Source organism: Lepeophtheirus salmonis, chromosome 9 (assembly GCF_016086655.4).
Source record: "Lepeophtheirus salmonis chromosome 9, UVic_Lsal_1.4, whole genome shotgun sequence".
NCBI classification, from domain to species: Eukaryota; Metazoa; Arthropoda; class Copepoda; order Siphonostomatoida; family Caligidae; genus Lepeophtheirus; species Lepeophtheirus salmonis.
In genome coordinates, this window is record NC_052139.2 from 499,602 (window position 1) to 521,187 (window position 21,586).

General features: G+C 27.0%; 1 protein-coding gene across 18 annotated transcripts in view; it reads left to right on the forward strand.

Annotated features, from left to right (window-relative positions):
* Positions 1 to 21,586, forward strand: part of LOC121124502 (uncharacterized) — a 156,068-nt gene that overhangs the window by 30,160 nt on the left and 104,322 nt on the right. For 12 of the 18 annotated variants that reach the window (XR_011781722.1, XR_011781725.1, XR_011781729.1 and 9 more), the window contains one exon: positions 20,213 to 20,243. The gene's annotated coding sequence lies outside the window, so the exon portion shown is untranslated. Of the gene's footprint in view, positions 1 to 15,366; positions 15,411 to 20,212; positions 20,244 to 21,586 lie in introns of all 18 variants that reach the window. The other 6 variants (XR_011781724.1, XR_011781727.1, XR_011781723.1 and 3 more) reach the window with 1 other exon arrangement.

Genomic DNA, 21,586 nt, shown 5'->3' on the forward strand with positions numbered 1-21,586 from the left:
CCATCCCTGTATCAGATGCATCAGTAGTCAGGGCTACAGGCAATGAACTATCTTTGAGTGCAAGTTGAGTACTTTTAGACAAACTATTTTTAATACTTGAAAGGCGTTTTGATGTTCTGTATTGCATTTAAACTTTATATTCTTCTTTAACAGAGGGTACAAATGAACTGTCCATTGAGACAATCTTTCAATAAACTGAAAGTAATATTGTGCCATCCCCAAAACTCTATGCAGTTCATCTTTTGATTGTAGAATGTTACTTTTTGGATTACCTTTACCTTACATTCTAGAGGCCTAAAACCTTTTGATGAAATAGAATCTTCAAGAAAGCCTACTGATTTGATGAAAACCTCACATTTTTCAGGGGAGATGATCATACCAGCCGTACACTTGCCAGCTTCTTTGGGTTTTTGGAATGACGTGAATAGCGGAAGAAAAATTAAAAGAATACGATCGTGTTCGTGATTCAATGATTTCGTCTCGTACAAAATTTAACTTCTCACCATCTAACTTGCGTGATTTTGCAAAACAAGGAGAACCTTTCGAGTATGGTGTTAAACTCCGTTAGCTGGATAATTTTCAATTAAACTTTTATTATCAAAGAAATCATTATATTTCGATTTGATTTTTTTGAGTCTTCAATATATCTGAAATTAAGCATGGTTCATCTAGGAAAAACTTTTTATTGAAAATATCAATTCTGAATCTCAAATTATATAAACAATCTCCACCCAAAATTGGACGACCACTTTGTCCCACAATAAGTTTGCATTGGAAATCTCCTAGATTTTCAGGATTGAGAGTTAAAGTTGTTGTTCCAATAAGATCAACGAGGTCTCCTCCATATCAAATAATAGGGGAGAGTTTTTCTCGAACAAGACTTTTACATTTTTTAAATGTACCTACCAGAAACTAAATCAAATTTGAATGGTCTTTGATGAAAAAGAAGGTCGATGGTTTGTTTCTGATCTCGTTACCGTGCAACCAAGGTCAATTTAGTTTTTTGAAACAAGTTAAAAAAATGGCAACTAGCTCCTGAACAGCTAGTTGCGTTCATTCCAAATTTAGAATGATAAAAGAAAATATCTTTTTTGTCCTTAGATATAGTAAATTTGGACCTGTTATGAACAGGTTTTTGAAAACATGATGGATAGGAAGCAAAGGGGATAAGTCTTCAACAGTGGAAATATAAGAATTACTAAGTTCTTTTGTTGCTACACATATTTGCTTCAACTCATCCATTGAATAGAATTATGCTCTCAAGTACCCTTGCTGGTCTTAAGTCACATTTCTAATGAGTGCCTCCCGTAGTCAATGATGACGCAAATAATGGATGTGTTCCTCGTCAAGGATACGCTCTACTTCATATATAACTTCCCCAGGGGGATATCCCGATGAATCGCACAGCATATCATAGTTTTTTTAATTCTATGTAAAGGTGAGAGACCATATTACTGTAAAATTGCTTTTTTTCCACAAGTATACATGAGATGAGACCTTCTTTTTTAATAGAAATAGACCTAAAAACTTCACCAGGTAATTCTGAAGACATTAAACTATATTTGGTTTGATCTTCATTGATCTTCCTCATCGAAAGATACCGCTCAATTGTTCGAAACCATTTTTCCGTACCCATCGACGAGAATTTTGCAAGAAGTAGTTCTTCTACGGCAAGAGTTAAGTTGTTGATTTCTTCCGCTACGTACTTTTGTTCGTTCTGAATGACATTGTCCGTATGGTCTTGACCATCAGAATTAGATTAAATTTTTTCTTCGAACTGTCAACCCATTATTTATTTATCATGAAACATTTATTCTCTTAACTGTTTGATAAAATTTATTTATTTTTTTAGAATACTTTTTTTTTATCGAGGATAAACCATTTTGGGAAAATAGATTTTATATTCATTATTTTAAATTACTCTTATTACATAAGCAAAGTATTATTTACCTTGTACGTAACATACTTTTGACAGTATAAGTAATGTATCTCAAATAATACAATATGACAATACAATTTATAAAAATAAATGTTACAAACAGATTATATGCATATATATAGTTACACGAACGTTTCCATTACACTTATTAGAATTTGCTAAGTTATCTTTCTTTTTGATTGTGCTTTATTGTATTCCAGCTTACCCTGATACACGATGAAGGCATATCCCTAAAATAATTACATGCGTATACATAAAACGAATGGATACATGTAAAGAATTAAATTAGATATTCAGAATGGGATATCTAATATTTTATCCAATAATGCAATATCTTTTTATGTTCAGTTATGTACTTATTAGTGTTTAGTTTCAGAATGAAAATCTTAGAATGGTCTGAGACCGATATAGTTTTTAGTAGATCGAACGAATTTGGTCTTTTAAAGTAAAATGCTCTATATCAGTTCCCCCACCCCCTCAAACCACAAAAAAATACTAATCAAATAGTGGGCACCCAAAACTTGGGATAACACTTAATTATAATTATATCCCGATTATTTTTAATTACAAGAAAACATGACACGATCAAATGACAACTGAAACGTAAATTAAAAGTTTAACTTTTATCTGATGTCTCTAAGTGGAAAAATGATGAAGCAACATCAAGAAGACAACACATGCGCGATCTCCTCGACACCGTTGTGAGTCCTAAAAGGCTACAAATACCATTGCCATCTTCATCTAGACTGCATACAACATCAATAAGTCTAATAACATTCATTCAATAATTAACAAAACAAGCTGTTATTGTCTGAAAAAGAGGACATTTCAAATGAAAAATATAACTCAAAATAGTATTTAAACATATCACAAAGTGGTTTTGTGTTGTTTATTTTCTTGATTAAAAAAAAAAGAAGAAGCAAAATACGTTTTGGTAACATAATAAGTTTTGTGTTTTTACTTTGTGGATCAGTTTCATATAAAATTTGGTATAGAGCAAATTCTTTAGATAAATAAAGTCATGTATCAACCCACAATAACGTTATTTTAAGTTAAATTTTGTATCAATCATATTTTTACTAATCATAAATCAGGATAGGGGAGAAAATTGGCTCAAAGATTGTTGATTATTTAAAAATTATTAAATTTCGCTCAACAGTCTAAGATAACATTCTGGACCTAAATATCTGTCCAAATCAGTATAAAAAAAATCCTTTAAAATCAAACCAAAAAAAAAAAAAAAATTGGTCACGGACCGTGAAAACATTACTACTTCATTAAAACCTTCTAATATTTTGATATATTAACAATCAGACCTTAATTTATATAAATACAGTTTATTTTAAATATATTAGAAAATTTTATGGCGTATTCCATAATTATTTACGAGTGTTGAATACATACACACCTACAAAAAAGATTTTCTTAAAGTATTTATGGACACTGTAAACAACCAAATGGTTCAATCTATTTATATTTGTGAAATATAAAAAGACATGTAATGTGATAGTAAAGAATTTTGATTAAAGAAAAATAATATTCTTTTGTTTTTATTCAATATTCTACACCCCGAAAATAACAGTGCCCATTTTTTGTGAATAAAAAACTTCTTAAATTCTTGATGTAATGATAACATGAATAATTTATATTAATATAAAATATGAATTTGCTAATTTTACGTTCGTGGTTTTCAAAAGGCAGACAAATTATTAAGAAAAAAATTACCTTTTGAAATTTATGAGTAATTTTTGTATTCAAGAGAGTCTTTGTTTCAATTTTCAATGATTTCGAAATACTTTCATATTTTTAGTATGCGTTCAAGCAGAGAGATTAAATAGACATTGAAGGAGTAACTTTATTGCAAGTTTACTCAAACATAATTTGAGAATATATATTGTATATAAAGTTACGAAACTTGAGTATTATTTATATTTCCAATTGTATTTGTTTGGCCAGTTTTGATATCCAGAAATAGCTATTTAAATGCCTTAAAGTCACTTATGTAGCATGTTTGAAAATTGAGCTTATTTTTGACATTAATAGAAATACTCTGTAAATAATCTGCTGGACATTTACATGGATTGAGAACAGGGGGGTGATATTTTTTATATCAATACTAACATACATAAAATTCATTTTTGCTAATTTATATCAAAATCAAAAGTAGTTTTACATGCTTTTAGCATTATTTGTATATTCAAATAAAACAGTCAAATTTGATCAAAATTTGTTTGTTTGCAAAAGAATGAAAAAGATTATGTGTTAATTGGTTGGAAAGTATTTTACAAGCCAGTAAATGATTAGAATTTACAACTATAAGTATGCTCTTTATTTATCATTTTAAAAAGTTTTTTTTTTACAATAATTCATTAAAACTTTGTTTGTCAATCATTAATTTAAAATATAGTTAGAAATTGACAAGTTTCTTGTTATTTACCAAGTTTTATAGTTTTTGAATGGGTGATTGATATTATTGTTTGTATTTTTTATAGACAGGTTAAAAAATTTCTTTTTTTTTCTTATTCATGATTAAATTTTTTAAAAGTATAATGCATTCTTCAAAATGTTCTACGCCTTTTTTCAACCAGCCAACGTCCCAAAAAATACATCCAAGCTCTGTAAAAACTTATTGGAAAATAACGAAGCGTATCAAAACTTATATATTATTCAATGGCTAGCTCAATCTCTGGATTTGAACCCCATAGAGCTATTGTGGCAGCACCTAGACATAAAATTTAGGAAAGAGTGCCCCACAAATAAGAATGAATTGTGGAACATTTTGAAGAATGCTTGGTATGATATCACACCTGCCAATCTTTAAAAAAAGCAAGAAGGCTAAAAGTCTGTTAAGTAGCTATAGCAGCAAAGGGAGAATTTTCTTACCAAGCTAAAATTTAAAAAAAAAACACTTTGATTTTTTACTAATAAATATTTTTACTCATGTTAAATCTTAATTTTTCTATTTTTAATTTTTTAATAATCTAATTACTGTGTTACCTGATGGTAAAATCATAGGTAATTAGAAAAATAAGTGAAATTCCATTTTTTTCGAAACTTTTTCTTCGCAGTGTACACTCACAAAAATTTCAACAATTTTCACATCCCGGGCAATTACATAATAAAGGAATAAAATACTAAAGAAATAAAATGAAGAGATTACTGGAACTAGGTACTTTAGTCTTAAACTATTTTGCTTAGAATATTTTGCCATAAATGAGGCGTATTTGTCTTCATTGTATATTTTATGTTCAAATTGATGTCCCTTGTGAATTTTGTAACACGTTGTGAGTGAGGTGACCCACCGGTGGGTCATTTAAAAAAAAAAAGAATCTTCAAAAAACATTGTATATACTGGATAATTTTAATTTTTGATCATAATTTGAGTTGATAGCATACTTAAATCAGTATATTTCAAAATTCCATGAATAAGGCATTCTGCAATGGAATGGAGTAATAAGTATTAACATGGTGGAACTGGTTAACTTCTCCAAAGCAGTAGATAAACTTTTCGACCCTCACACTCAAAGCTATAATCAAACTATGAAATATTTATTATAATAATATGTATTAAATGTTTTTTTTCTCTGTGATAAAAATGATGGAATTATGCCTCAAAATTTCTATTCACAGATAATTTCAAAATTTATCTATCTAATTCAAACCAAAAAAAAAAGAAGTAGTTAAATTTGTATAAAAAGACATAAATAACACAACAATTATTCGACTAGAAGAAGTGCTAGTCAATTCTCTGTTATCAATCAATTATAATAAGATAGGATAGATTATTCATGTAAGAAAATACTCATGGATTGACATAAGAGATAATTACATATATCATTATCGTACCAAAAAACAACAATGTAATGCGTTTTATAGGAATAAACATTACATATTTTGATTAATAAATTCAAAAAAAAAACCATCCATCAAAAATATTAACAACGTTTCAATCTAATATTGAGCCAAAATATTTTTAGGTGAATTAATTTAAGGCAAAATGTACCTAGGGAAAATAACAGACACAAGAAAAATGAGGATATGACAACCGTCAACAGGAAAATAAAGAGTAATGATTTTTCTCAAATGAAGTATGATTCACAGTTGTATGTATCGACCAATCATTGTCAATTTCTATGATCCATTTTTTTTATAAATCGTTTGTTGGCAGTCTATTTTTTTCTTAAGGAGCCAAAAATGATTGCCACAACTAAACAATGAAAATTGATAGAATTTGAAAAAGTCATATGAAAAAAATATAAATTTCCTAATACAGGTTTTAAATTAGAGTCAGAATTTATTTTTTTCCTAAATCATCCCACAAATTTGAGTGTAAGGCTTATTATTGAACCAAACCATGTTAATGAAATATTAATCTGTATGAATTATATTAATTAAAAATCGAAATAGTTATTTTTTTTTTCCATACTCCTGTTGAAAATTATTTGTGTGCTGACATATCATTTTATGCATATCTGAAAGGAATGGAACATTTATTTTTTTGTTTAATTGTCCTTTAAAAAAAATGAACTACATAGAATGTTAATATATGTTTTTTTTATATTTTGGTAATCCCTCTTAATTTGTTTCTTCATGATATTATGTATGTTATTTGATATTTATTTTTGTGAAATAAAGCACATAAAAAATAATGTATATGAAACCACATAGTGATTAGCATTCAATAAGTTGTGCACATATTGTGAACGTTGGGTAAATAGAGTCCATAATAATTAATTTCTTTAATTAAAAATTTGGACACGTTCAACCACAAGGAAATTAAATTGATTTTTCTCAAAATTGAGTGTGCATTTCATTTTTATTCTTTGACCAATTATTGTCTAATTCTATATCCAAATTATTCTTTACAAAATTTTACATGAGTCAAAAATTACACTTCAGTTAGCCAAACTGGATTACTACAATAAAAGAATGAGAAATCTATAGATTTTATTATAATAAAGTTTCTAAACTATAGATAAATTGTTTGGGTATCGTAACTTATCACACAAATTAAAAAACAGAGGCCATAATTAACTTAATTATGAATATGGATTATTGGGCTATTTACAATTAAGAAGTAAAACATAAATTAGGATTTTCTCTTTTTCTTTATTTTAGTTCAAGTTTGTTTTTATGATGACTCAATACATATACATTTAATATATAACACATTTAATCAATAAATTAAATTTCAATCCGATGATAAAAAAATAATAAGTAACACCGATGAGTTACCTTCTATATTATTGAAGTAAGTTTTTTCTCCATCAAAAACATTAGTAAAGTAAGTCTAAATGGAGCAATTTATATTAAATCAACGGTAGTACCCGGCATTGACATAATCTCTAAACTCAAATTATCAATAGTACCTATATAAGCTAAAAAATATATTATTGTAAAATTGATGTTTGAGTCGGAGTTGATGGCATTTAAAATACTTGAGTTGAAGTTGGAATTGGACATTTTATACAACATCTCTGCAGCTCTGCTCTCAACACAAATACTATCTTTAAAACAATATGGAATCCAATTGTAATTTTAAGCTGTTCTCAAAATACATCTTTCATCTTTTAAGAAGATTTATGAGACCCAATATTATTTGCTATTGTTATATCAATAGTAAAAAAAGTAATCTTATTTGGTCAACAAGGTAAGAAGGTTTTTTCTTCTAAAACATAAACAATACGAAAAAATCATAATTACGCTCAAATTAAATCTTTGATGAATTAATATCTTTTATAGTATACAGTATATGTATTTTCTATCTCATAATATATTAATTCTTAAAAACAAAAAAATCATCTGTTTTCCTTATCAAAAAACTAATTGAGTTGGGGCAAAAAAGAAAGAAGGATAATATGATTTCTTTCTGTGTAAATGGATAAGTAAAAAAACATGACAATGCAGTGTTTTCTCTCTAATGGATGAAGAGAGAAGAAAGTTTTTCCGGGAGAAATGACAAAAAGTCAAATAAATAATGGTCCTTCTTTTTTTTTTAAATATAATAATAGTTATGTACTCTTGGAATATTTATTCTGCAGAATTCAAATTTTATAAAGAACTATTTGAAACTTTCAAAAAGCTTAATAAATTCCCCACAAAAAAAAGCGTGACTGATAATGTTGCAGCAAACATTTTCCCTGCTGGTTAATTTGCTGTATATATTTTTGTTTCTGACTAATTCGGCTCGAGGAGATTTTTATTGCATGATAGATGCGGCGAGTTATGATTTTCCTGTTATAAGTTGGAACATTATCTTAGTCTTTTCTGCTGTATTTCGGCTAAATGTAGAGCATTTACACGCAATGACATCATTATTTATGTGTAGTAGATAAAAATTAACTATTATATTGTAAAGAATAAAACAACCTTTCTCTAATTATCCTTCTTTCCTCTTCCCTACTCGTATGTTGATCTAAAAAAACTAAAAATTTAGCCATTTTTATGGATTTTTGGTATATTATGGGTCTAAGAAAAAATATTGGAGAATTTTTCATCCATAATTTTAACTCAGTATATCTGGTTCATTAATGCTCACATAGAATCTTACAATAAGCATCGTAAAGATGTGAGTCTATAGTACAAAAGTTCAGTTTTGAATTATCATGCGCCAAGAACAAAGGCGTCAAAGGAAGAAATTCACCATATTTTACAGTTTTACTACCTGAAAGGGAAAATAATGGAACAGAAAAGGTAACCATAGGTTAACAGGATACAATAAGCCATCATAAAGACAACACCAGGCCGCACACATACTTGGTGACACAACAGAGCCTCTGGGAGCTCGAATGGAAAGTTTTTATGGATCCTCCCTACTGTCCAGACCTGGAACAAAATAATTACTAGATATTTCTATCTATGGCCGATACACTTGGAGGTACAAATTTTGCTTCAATAGAGGCATTTGAAAATACGCTGTTCAAGTTTTTTGCCAATAAGAACGATGGCTCTAAGAAAAGGGTATTATGAAGTTGGATTTTTGTTGGGAAGAATTTAAAAAAAAGATTGGAACATACTCGGGTTAGAATAAATGAATGTAAAACTTTTTTAAGGCATTGAAATAAAGCAAGAATTACAAATCCAATTTTTACCTCTATCTACTATATCTTTTACATTAGTAGTATCAAATAGCCTTCAATAAATGCATGGAGTCTTTTTATATTTTGAAAGCCATTAACTAGATATTAATCAAGATTGATTGTAAATTTATTAACTTTATGTTATAAAAATATCAACTTTGACTCCTCAAGAGGACGTCTCCTTTAGTTATGATGTAGTTTATGACGTAAGTGAATATTATCTAAAGATTTGATGAAATAAAATAAAGGAAAAAATAGAAGGAGTAGTGATTATATAGACAAAGGAGTCAAAGAACCATAATCATTCCTCTTGTTAGAAAGGATTCATTGACTAGTGGCACATTCAAAAATTCTTCAAATTTTTAATTTTATAACGCTATTGTTTTATTTTTGTGTTTTTTCAAACTGGATTTTGCTTTTGAATTTACAGCTATTTACATACATATGTTTTACCCGTGGTAATAAAAATATTCAAAAGCTACCTAAATATGAATTAGATCAACACTTAAGTCTCAAAAGAAATGTAGTATCTACCTAAAATTAGATATAAAAAAAAACATTCTTTAATATACAAAATTCTTATAGCTACAAGCACATATGAGATATAAAATCAGTACTACTTAGATGTTCCTCTTCCAAACATTATCCACATTAATTTTGAATATACTATCGTTTCATATTATTTGAATCTCTGTAAATAATAATAATAATAACGGTTTAACAAAAGAAATACAATCTTTAGTCAGCTAACTTAAATACAACAAACAAATAATATATTTAACGCTATGCATCATAGCTTATCAAGTTATTCACTATATATTTAAGACACTTTATAAAAATCAGATATCAGAAATCAGGATATTTCCTCCTTAGCGGATGAGTAAAAGATTGATCAAATATTTTTATTCACTTATCTAAACTCTGATACATATGCTTACAAATGTTTATATAGAAAGATATATATCAAATAAGAAGATATATATGTATTAAAAGTACGAGTACATGCTAAATTTGTAGATTATTCCAATGTAGCATTATTATCGAAATATATGTTAAATAATACATTTTAATATAAGTCAAATAAAACGATTATTTATTTTTCGTATTTGATGCTAATAGTAATCAAAATAGAGACACAATGAGAGAAAATATTTTCATTCATCTTCGATACATACAATTTTCATCACTTATTAACATGAACCTTTGCATCTTTTTTTTTTTTTTGTTTGCATTTTGGTCAGGATAAACAGAAGAAACCGAAAGTATACGTGGTAACCCTGACGAACTGAACAATGTTTTCAAAAAGAACAACTTAGCTGTCATGACATTTCATTAGTTTAGCCACAAGCACGAAAAGCAAAGCAAGAAGAAAAAAACAAGGACATTTGCACGAATTACTTCGATATCAATCCTCCATTCCACTTTGAGTCCAATTAGGACTTAAAATTATAACTATACAACAAATCCTCAAGGTTACTTTTAGTATTTTTATGTGGCTGCATGAATGATAATTCAGGTTTTGAATATAACTGAATTTAGTAGGAAAGGAAGTTCAAATAATCATAACTACATCTAAGGTAAAGAAAATTCGTATCTTCAGATTACCAATTGCTAAAAAAACGGCCCAGCTAAAATAAACACATGATTTACTTCAATAATGATTATAAATATATCTTTTTTTGGGAGGGATTGTACGCCCATAGAATTCAGGAGACTAATTGTTATCACATGTTGTTCACTAAGCTACTTTACTCAATAAGTATATTTTTGGTAAACATATAAAAAAATAAAAGACATCCCCCACATAACACCTTTAAAAGGAAATAAGTGTGCTTTCGTTTTATATCTTTTTTGAGGGCTTGATACATTTGTAAAATTAGAAAGTTATATTTAACTTTTTATATATTCTCTTCTGTTTAATGATCAATTGATTATATACATATATATACTATAACAAATATATAGGTATACATGAAGTTTTGAAGCCTAAAAAGTATCAAATTGCTTTTATCAAGAAACAAAGTCTCATGTTTCAAAATGATACGTGCAGATTAATAAAAAAAATTTAATAGAAAGTTTAACCTTTTTTGACGTTCCGTCAACCATTTTAATCCCTATTTTTCCTTTTATACAAACATATTTAAATATACGATTGAGTCATTTCCTAATATTTTTACATTTAAAAGTACTTATTGAATTGACAGTATAAAGTTACCATTGAAATATTTTGTTGATATTCAATTCATTTCATTTAAATAAGCATAATTTCAATTTCTATTTCAAATAGTTCATTCCTACTTCTCATAGCAGGAATAAAATTTTTAATAAAATCTTGTGTGGTATAGAACAAGCACAGATGGTTTTTTTTTAAAGAGAAAATACGCGGATTGGCGATTACAAAAGAAAAAAAACAGTTGATGTGTATGCTTTTATTATTCAATATTTAATAAATCCTTGGTGAGAAAAGCAAAATTAAATAAAATCGTGTATATTTTATTAATTAAACCCTTTTTTTATTTTCCTCAACATAAATAATTGATTTATCTACATTTTTCTAAATCTACTTTTTCCTGACAGCTTTAAAAGTTTTTATCAATATTCATTGTTTGTTCCTTCTGATCGACATTTTGAGAACAAATTTGTACGTATAGAAAATAATTTATCTTGAACGTTGAATTTTTATTTAGAAAAAGGAACGAAAGAAAAAGAACGCCACTAAACCTCTTAACAAATTATAAATGTATTTAGAGTTTGAAAAATATTAAATAGGCTTATAAAAATTTAAATAAGTCTGTATTATATTTTAAATTAAATAATATCTATTTGTTTAATCAGAAATATAAAACCATATTGAATTCATTACCATTGAATATGTATATGATGTTCATATTTGCAAGGTAATAAATACTATGTGAAACAAAAATATTTTAAAAGTATATGGATAAAACATTTTGAAATGTTTTATTAATACACATACATTTATTTAGAAATATATTGTTAAGATTTTTTGGTAATGGTCATCATAATAAGTTTTTTTTTGTTGGAGTGTATAAAAACTATGACATTTATAAAAAAATCAATATATTTTTAAACTATCAAAACATCCTGAAAAGATAAGAACTGACTTTAACAATATAACGACGAGGGTTTCATTATGAGATATTGTGAGAATTTTCTTTGGTGCATTTGCTTTTATATTTTCATTATTAATTTTATGAACCACAAAAAAAAAAAGTCAAAGTTGTGTGGTATGATATCGTCAAAATCAAATAGCATTCAGAGTATTTGAATTTATAAACGGTTTGTAAGTTTAATTACTTAAGCTATTTGTATTGATCCAACTAACATCAATTGTTTGTTCACATAAAATATTATAAAAAATATTGTTTTATAAATTCTCAATGAATCAAAGCTCAAAAAAATCTTTAAAACATCATTTTTTTCATAATAGTATGTTTTTGATCAATCATATTATATATAAGACATGAGTTATTTTTATGTTTAGACTGAAAAAAAATGCTCACAGACCGAGTTCTATTTACGAAGTAAAACAAAAATTGGGATGTTTTTCTGTATTTTTTACCAGATTGCTTGTATGCTGACGCAGTACAAATATCATATCAATATTTGATTATTTGATTGAACAAAAAGTTTTATAAGTGTTTTATCTAATTTTACTATTTAAAAACAAGAAAAATGATTTTATAAGAATAATCAACGTAGTAACCTACCAATATGTTTATACTTTAGTATGAAAAAAAAAAAGAAATTGTCATTAATTATTTTGGATTTTCATTCATTAAAAAGGGATTACATTGTATGAAAATGAGACTTAAAAAAGAAAAGGAAAAACAGGGTTTGATAAAATGTTATTTAAATGATTTATTTGGTGCTTTTTTTTTTTTTTTCCTCTTTCTTTTCTAGTACCTTCTAGTTATATTTTTGGCATTCATTATTCCTATCTAAATTTTGTTAACAATTTATTGGAGATATCCAAGCTTTACTGAATATCGTGAATGTTTAATATTTAAAAACTGTAAAACTTTTTAACAGAAAAATGTTTTTTTTAATTTTAATATTTTAAACATATCACAACCAAACGGCAAAACGTCCAAAAGTAAAACCCAATTGACATCATATTGCAAAATTTCTTGATTTTTAATACAATTTTTTACTATAGTGTTGTAAAATGGATCATTATTTTAACCCTGAAATAGTGAACTTGGATTTTCCACATCCTTATATTTATATAAATGCATTTTTTCCTTTCAATCGACATTTTATCGTCAATACTTTTCAGTATGCTCTTGAAACATTTAATTAGATAATATTCAATACTTTTTTTTTTTCTTGATAATGTTTAGGTTAGGATTTATTCGTAAATTTTGTTATTTTGAAAGGAGGTTTAGTGAATGTCACTAATATTTTAGTTAAATACCCCTGACATTGGACATAACATGTTGTAACAACTATGATGAATGACAAATTCTATAGTTGAAATATAAAAGAAGTTCTGTAGGGTGATATTCTTTTAGCGAAAGTTCGTGTCAGGATATTTTTGTAATATATACTGATTACAGTATGGATTGAATAAGACCATCAGAGAGTCATAACTGCAAATATTATTTTGATTAGGGATTTTATACATTTTACAATATTGTGAATTAAGTGAAAATACATATTTTGTCTTTTATAAAATCGAAGAACAGTATATTAAATATTACAGTATACGTTCGGTTGTGACGAACATAACCTTTGTTTAATGTTGAAGGGACCAAATATGTTACAACTTATTTTTTCTAAGGTACATATTAACTTCATATTATAGGATTGTATAATTTTTAACATACTCATATTTTTTGTTAGAGTTAAAGAATATGTTTAAAACAATATATCAGAAGTAATCATATCTCATAACCAGACCAAAGAAGGATTCGAAAGTTATGATATAATAGCAAATTCGTACTCAATATTAAAAAGTAATCGTCGATGCATAAATTCTTGCGTTGTCTACATCCATAATCCAAAAAAAAATTAAGTGTCATAAAAGAGGTGGAAATTGTAAATAAAAGAAGATTGTCAAACTTGAAGATTCATCGTATATTTGAGATGATATTTAATTATTATTCAATGAACGTCAGAGGAACCATTTTTCTCAGCTATATACAAGTAAAAATAATTCCTTTTTGTCCATGAGTTGAAGCAAAATGTACACGTAATGAATGTAAAAAATATATTTGTAAGTAGGAATAGAGTATTATTTTTAAGTATTAAGAAAATAGGAAAGATTGCACTAAATTATTGATTTATTATAATCAATAAAAATTTATTTATATCTAAATTTTAATAAAAAAAAATATTAAATAGATGAGCTTATTTAATAAATGATTAAAACAATGGGAAAATATAAATACTAAAATATAATCCAAGTTTTAACTCACGGATATCAAATAAGATATTGTTTCACCTTTTTTGAGTTATTTTCCATTTTACAATGGTTATTTGAATCCCATGTCTGGTAGACTAAACATCCTGGATTCACAAGAAAAAAGACACTGGCGTCAGCTGGGTACAGCGACCGTTGGCATTTCCATACAGACTCCTTACAACATCTTAAAGTCCATTATAACTCCATAAAGCCAAGAAGAACCAAAACTTCTGGAGCAACTAGGTGGCTGACTTATGGCCTACCTCCATGTGCCCCTACTCCATCCCTGACTTCAAGCCCCTAGACTATGCAGTTTTTGGAGAACAATTTCTGTAGCAGCTCTCATCCAAATTTGGATTCATGCAATCATGACAGTGGTGTACGTAGAAACAGCCTTCATAGTCAAGAGCTACAAAACTGTTCAATGACATGTGGAAGATATTATTGCTTCTGAAGGAAGAAAACATATTGGATAAAATATATAGCTAAATTTTTTATTTAAACATATTACGAATCGGTTTTGAGTTGTGCTTTTTTAATTAAATAAAATTGCGATTTTCATAATTTAGTCATGCTGCGGGATGATCTTGCTCCCTACTCAGTACATACTATTTGTCAAAAAAACATAAATGTAAGAAATAAATTGTTATTAGTTTATGAGTGTTTTTGAAGTAAATACAAAATTTATTATAGACATTTAATGTTGATTAAAACATTTATTTCAATAAAAACTGTTTTAAATTATTTAATGATTTACGAAATATAACTTCGAATTAGTACACAGCTTTTTCTTTTTGGTTCATATATAAGATGATTAGATAAAAGTGTATTTACTTTGTACAGATTGAGTTCTTGTAGTTATGTCATACAGCAATTGACCCTTAATCAGGTTATAAAATTATCATTATTATTATTTTCAGTATTTTATATGTATATTGTACATATGTGGCCCATCAGCACAAAAGTAAGTATATATATTTTTTTGATTAAGTTTGTATTACTTTAGTTGTTTTACACAAATAGTCGTTCATTCCTACTTACAGTTGTTGTTATGAACCCTTTTGGTGTGTTACATTCTGCACTTAAATCGACCAAAATTGTTTTTCATATATAAAAAAAAAGGAATTGATAGATTTTTTATAAATGCCAATTAGGAGCCGATTGAAGTATTCAAAAACAGCCAAGAATCTTAGTCATTTTAATTTTTCCTATCAATTTGAAAACAAATCTTATAATTGACTCAAATGTGAAAATATTGAACTGTATGTATGTATATGAAGTAAAAAAATAAATAAAGATATTCTATTAATCTTTATTTTTGAAACAGATTGCTTTTATTTTGACGTACCACGTATTTAATTAGAATTGTAAATAAAAAAGTTATTTTGGGGTAGTTTTGTGACGACTCGACCAATTTACAACCCAGTTAGGCACCACTAGGGTAAATTACTTTTCGACTCAACGTATAAAGAAATCGATTTCAAAATCTAAAAAAAAATACTCAAATTGACTTCATATTTTACTAACTCGGCAGATTTTTATCACTTATCCTCGTTAAATGTTTTGAGCTTCGGAGTACTGACGCTAAGTGATCTTCCAATTTATCAAAATTTAAGCTAGTTATAGTTTAATTTAGATTCAATAAGTGAAAATACATTTTCTAGCCATATTAAGGATTCTAAAGGTGGTGGTGGTTTATAATCTGCCTCGAGTTTCCAAGTTTATTCTCCCAATCTGTTGACCTCGTATAAATTCAATTATATAATCACTAGTTTGGAGTAATGGTGGTGATTTTAAAGTCCCACGGATGCCTTACACAAATTCAGGGGTGTAATTAAGGTTAACATAAGGTTTTATTTATTGTTGCCCATAGATATACAAATGAGCACCCTGTTGTTGTTTTTTCTCTTTATGATTTTATCTTGTTTGATAACAGTAACATATCCTGCAATTGAGGTCAGACAACGCCATTTAATTCAAATGGATACTTATTAACACTAAGCTATAATTTCTCCTCCAAAAGTGAATGTACTTATCTCCACTTGTACAAAAATCCTTTCTACTTCTATACTGTTAGTATCTTGTTAAAGCCACCGGTGTCTAGGTATTAGTATTTTCTCTATATGGATATCTATAAGGTAATCAATTCACATATTTAAAAAAACTTTGTTATAAATTATTGATATTTTCAAACTGCATTTCTCTGCTTGTATACATTTTTTGAGAAATTCAAATCGTATCAGTATCATTTTTTGTAATGAAACTCTTCTTTATAAATTACAATAGTGTATAAAATGAAGCAATTAGTATATTTTTTATTTTTGGTAACTTCATTATGAAATTTGGATAAGGAAGTATTACGAACACAGATGCACTAAAGAGTATTCTTTATTCAATTTACTCAAATCTTCATATATATAGTTAATAAAATTGTTTTTATTTTGGGTTGCTAAAAAAAACCAAACCAATAATCAACCTTGAAAAATTAAAATTTTTTACTAGAGGAGAGCAGCTTACCGGTTATGACGTTTCATTAGATCAGCTACAATCATTTCATATATTATATGTGACAAAAATCAGGTGCATTTAAACCTTGTTCCTCGTTTTAGAGTTGGAAAACTAAAGAGTGAATATTCTTTAGTTTCATTATTGTCTAACTCCTGAAGAGTGAACTTCATTTTCTACTACATATCCTTGATATTTACATAACCGGATAGAACATTTATGTTTACGTATTTATCTCCCTCTCTCCTCGTCTCAGCTGCTTGTAGCTGAGCTAATGATACGTCATCACAGCTGAGCTGCTTTCCACCAAAACATTCATCAAATTATCGGTATTATCATGTTTATTTACAGTTTTTTTACAGTTACAGTTTTTTTTTGCATGGAACAATTATACCAATTCGTCTCAGTGTATGTTATTTCTTTCATAATTTATCAAATAAATTATGTTTGACGTAAAATATTTATATTTTTCTTTTACTAAAAATTTGAGAAAAATTACAATATAATTGTACATCAAAAATTATATTGATGTAAATATTGATAGTTTTGAACCATTTACTGATGATTTAAATCCCTATTTGCACAAAACAATTATATATATTTCTATTTGTGCAAGCTACTTTATAAACTAGATTTTTCTAGATCTATAGTTATTTTTGTAGTATTATAATATTTAAAAAGTATAATGCTTTATTAATGATGATATAAAAACAATAACATTTCGCTGTTGCAATATATTCATTCTCGGAAATAAGTTTTACAATATCTTAGTATTATATCCATTTAAATTAAATATAATTACCATTTTATGTTAAAATTGACAATAATAATAATAGTTTAAAATTCTTCAAAGCTTAATTATGTTTTATGCAACATATGTTTCTATATATTTTTAATTTTAATCGACTTTCACAATATCTAAATAATTTATTATACTTTTATGCACAGTTAAACAAATTTAATGGATAAGTTTCTTACTGTTGTAGAAGTATTTATATATAATTATTTCCATATATTACTAAACTTTTGAGAAGTTTGAGAGACCTAGTAAGTTCAAAATTTTTTTCTATTAATTCAACTATTTGAAGGGTTGTTTGATTCAGACACGTTAATATATGACGGTATTTTATAATTTATATAGAGATGATACTAACTGCATTAGAATATAAACAGTGAAATGTTGTAGGAGTCCTTGTAGCAAATTACTATTACAACAATTAAAAAATTAAGTTTTGTTTATAAATTAATAAAATTAAAAAGAATAATATTTTTTTTGGTAATAGATAACAAGAACTTCAAGGTTTTGAATGATAAACTTTAAATAAATATTTTGATAACACATATATTAATAATCAAATGATCCGTATTATAAATCGGAGAAAATGCTTCTCACTACCTTCCTTGCTAACTTGTCATTGATAAAACAAATATTTTTTTCTCTACAATGACTTCAATTTTAATGGATACTAAAAAGCTCTTGATTTAATCATTTCATGGCTACGACATGTTTTTGTTATTTTGATATTTTGTTAAAGGGCTCGTCGAAGCTTTCTTCATCTGCACTTGGATATCGATGATTGCGTTAAAGTATGTAAGGGACGGGTTGGACTCTCCTCTAATACTTCCATATGTAAACACTTGTTGCTTAATTACAAAAACTTAATTGTCAGGAGAGTTCCACAAGTGTGTGTCAGTTATTTATCCTTCTGAAAATATTATTCAGTCTAATTTTTTAATTTATCGTAAATAATTAAAAAAAATTGCCGGCTTGGATTCAAATAGAGGAGTTCTGTCCTTGGTTTCTAAATCTCTTGGTCATCCCATATGTACCAAATTTTAACATCGAGTGAACGGGCTAAATTTGAATTCACTAATTTTTATGGTACTTATGCAATGAGTCAATCATTCTTCTAGGCCATTATGAACAATTGCAAAGGTCATAATTTACTAATTTTACTCCAAGCTCATTAAAAGCCAGTTTTTGACACAATAATACCTGGTTTCCTTTTTTTTCTCTTCTCCCTCCCTGCTTCTCATCTCCCTCAGTCTCTTTCTTCATCCTTATCTATCTCTTTTCCTGCATTTATACTTCATTTATATGCCCTTCTATTCAGCCCTGCAACGCGAGGACACTCTGCCAGTATATATATAAAATATGCCTATTTATATATGTAATTACAAAACAGTTTGTATAATTTTATAGGCTAAGCCCCCCACCCCGCCCTAATGATGAAAGCTAACAATGCCCCTTTTTAAATGTATATTATTCAACGTATTGAAATCCTATATTTGCCTGAAGATCGGTGGAAATGAGTGGGTCATTGGAAAAATTGGTCATAGCTTAGTGGACAAAGCACTCTGCTGAAGTTATTCTCTTGAACTTAATGTTTGATTTACTTTCACTCCTAGAGGAGGAAATATAAATGATATACATATTTTGAGTGTTGTGGCGGGCCTTATTTAGAACGGAAGACTGACTTCCCGTCCAGTTCAGTTTCGGTCCGATCCAGTTCAGTCTTGCATATCAGTCCAAAGAAATGATAAAGTTTAGGCTATGATGACTTAACTTTATTTATTCTTTTTTAATCAGTTCTATTACTGATAGATTATCATATGGACTGAGGGTCTTAAAGACCAGTCCCAAGTACTGATATTCTAAGACAGATCTAAGACCAATCATAACTAACTATATATAATTTATAACTCAGATAGAGTAATTGTCAAAGTGTAATGTTTACTTTTAATTAATCCGTAGAACTCCATCCAACCAGTTAGATAACTTTTTTTTAAATCGGTCTTAATGGGTTCTAGAAGAAAATTAAGTCTTGTTCGGCTTTATTTCTGTCTTTGCCAATTTTTTATATGCATTATTGATGACGTCATTTGTTTTTCTAAATTTTAAAAAGTGTACGACGACATAATATAAAGTGTTTCATACGTGTACAACACGTAAAAAAGAATAAGGGAAAAAATAGATACATTGGGCTAGTTGAAAAATCTATCAATAAACTAGAAACTAAAACTATTAATCTCTTACTTTTATAATTCCAAGAAAAAGGGATATTAATATCATATTATATCTTATTTTTCACCTTTATTATTGATTTAGTCAAAAGTATCCTTAATACGTTTTAATATTGATGAACTAATATTATTTATGGTAAATATAATTTTATAAATGTGCTTATTGTTTGTATTCAAACTATTTAGGTAACACATTTAAAAAATAAAATACTAATCTTACAAATATTTTTTTTCCAGGTAATCTATTGTCTTCATTGTCTATAAAAAGGTGAGAGACAATTAATGTTATTATTGTTTTGAAGTAATGATATAATTCATTTCTATCCATATTTGCCCAATAAATTTAAAATTTCTTTGACTATTGTACTAATTTACTGATTTTATCAAACTTTTAAATAATAGATTTTTATTTCCAGCAAATTAGTCAATTCATTAATATTATATTTAATGACCTCTCTAATTTATATAAAATCACAAATTTATTTAATATACATAAATATTTAAAGTATGACCTTATGGGAATTGGAAAAAAATAGCAAGCTAATAGATAGTTTAACGATGGAATTTTAAGCAAAAAATTAAATATACATCAGTATGTTTAAAAATCTAAAAGTGTAACATATAAAAAATTAAAGTTAAACTCACGAAAAAAAATGAAAATAATTCCAAATTGTAAAACAAAATTACACCCAAAATTTTGGGTATTAAACACGGTTTGACTTGATATTTAATTTATCATTACAAAAAAATAAGACAAGTAAGACTTAAGAAATCCATATATACCAATTTTATGCCAATATTGTAATTCACTACTGTCTTTCCAAAAAATTTCAGAAAAAAAGATTCAAAATCAATTGGTAATTCAAATTCCCTCAATCAATTTTCATAATATTGATCAGTGAACATAATTAATATTGTCGATATATGATAAAAAATACAATGTAAATTTTGAAGTATGTTAATAAATACCCTGGAATAAGGAATAATGCTCACTACAAAGTAATCATAAAATTACACAGATAACTTATATTTAATCAAGTGGAAAAAATTAAGTAATTAGTAATAAAAAAATAAAAAAAAATAACTATTTAACTTTTGAGAATATCTGTGAAGTTTTTTATCAATGAAGTTAACAACACTTTCGTAAACACAAACATGGATCTATTCTCTAAATATGTAAGGTATTTGAAAAAGTATTGATATGACTTTTTTCATAAATTTCCTTTTTACAAAATTAGAATTACTTTTTTTTATAATTTTGTTTTGTTTTTGTAATCTGAAGGATAAATTTTTTTTTCCGTAGCTGATATCATCATTATTTAAATCTTAACACTAGAACGACGAGGGTATCTTCTTGATGTCCATTTCTGACTCAATGTAATATTGAGAGAAACTTTTTGTTTGTATTTGCTTAAAAGTTCTTGAATTTTCATAACTCATTGTATTAATAAAAAGATAAAATTCAAAGTTTTAAAAAGTAATCATTTGGTTAATAAAGTGAATCACTACAACTATTTATGAATAATCTCAGGCAAGTTTAGACATGAATAAATAGCTTTAGAAAGAAATTTCGTACCTTTCTTTTAAAAATATAACATATATTTTCCTGAC